Source organism: Schistocerca cancellata, chromosome 6, assembly GCF_023864275.1.
Source record: "Schistocerca cancellata isolate TAMUIC-IGC-003103 chromosome 6, iqSchCanc2.1, whole genome shotgun sequence".
NCBI classification, from domain to species: Eukaryota; Metazoa; Arthropoda; class Insecta; order Orthoptera; family Acrididae; genus Schistocerca; species Schistocerca cancellata.
Genome location: NC_064631.1, coordinates 237986457 through 237988079, shown reverse-complemented (window position 1 = coordinate 237988079; position 1623 = coordinate 237986457).

Here is a 1623-nt window from a genome sequence, read left to right as displayed (position 1 = left end):
ACATGGTTCACCAGGAAGGATGGAAATCAATTAGTAATAGTCAGCTCTCCAAACAAAATGTTCGCTTCGAGCGCTGTAGATGGTGTGAAACTGATAGCAGGCGACAATGGTGCTCCACTGCTTGACGTAAGACATGGCAGTGTAGTTGTGTGTACGTGCCAATCGGTGCTACGGAATTAGCGCAGTAAAGTGGATCGACGTGGAGATGTGACAGAATAAGATCAGGAGCTGCCGTGTTTGGACACGCCCGTCCGAAGTGGCCGTGCGGTTAAAGGCGCTGCAGTCTGGAACCGCAAGACCGCTACGGTCGCAGGTTCGAATCCTGCCTCGGGCATGGATGTTTGTGGTGTCCTTAGGTTAGTTAGGTTTAACTACACTCCTGGAAATGGAAAAAAGAACACATTGACACCGGCGTGTCAGACCCACCATACTTGCTCCGGACACTACGAGAGGGCTGTACAAGCAATGATCACACGCACGGCACAGCGGACACACCAGGAACCGCGGTGTTGGCCGTCGAATGGCGCCAGCTGCGCAGCATTTGTGCACCGCCGCCGTCAGTGTCAGCCAGTTTGCCGTGGCATACGGAGCTCCATCGCAGTCTTTAACACTGGTAGCATGCCGCGACAGCGTGGACGTGAACCGTATGTGCAGTTGACGGACTTTGAGCGAGGGCGTATAGTGGGCATGCGGGAGGCCGGGTGAACGTACCACCGAATTGCTCAACACGTGGGGCGTAAGGTCTCCACAGTACATCGATGTTGTCGCCAGTGGTCGGCGGAAGGTGCACGTGCCCGTCGACCTGGGACCGGACCGCAGCGACGCACGGATGCACGCCAAGACCGTAGGACCGCACCGCCACTTCCCAGCAAATTAGGGACACTGTTGCTCCTGGGGTATCGGCGAGGACCATTCGCAACCGTCTCCATGAAGCTGGGCTACGGTCCCGCACACCGTTAGGCCGTCTTCCGCTCACGCCCCAACATCGTGCAGCCCGCCTCCAGTGGTGTCGCGACAGGCGTGAATGGAGGGACGAATGGAGACGTGTCGTCTTCAGCGATGAGAGTCGCTTCTGCCTTGGTGCCAATAATGGTCGTATGCGTGTTTGGCGCCGTGCAGGTGAGCGCCACAATCAGGACTGCATACGACCGAGGCACACAGGGCCAACACCCGGCATCATGGTGTGGGGAGCGATCTCCTACCCTGGCCGTACACCACTGGTGATCGTCGAGGGGACATTGAATAGTGCACGGTACATCCAAACCGTCATCGAACCCATCGTTCTACCATTCCTAGACCGGCAAGGGAACTTGCTGTTCCAACAGGACAATGCACGTCCGCATGTATCCCGTGCCACCCAACGTGCTCTAGAAGGTGTAAGTCAACTACCCTGGCCAGCAAGATCTCCGGATCTGTCCCCCATTGAGCATGTTTGGGACTGGATGAAGCGTCGTCTCACGCGGTCTGCACGTCCAGCACGAACGCTGGTCCAACTGAGGCGCCAGGTGGAAATGGCATGGCAAGCCGTTCCACAGGACTAGAATAGCAGCCTGCATTGCTGCGAAAGGTGGATATACACTGTACTAGTGCCGACATTGTGCATGCTCTGTTGCCTGTGTCTAT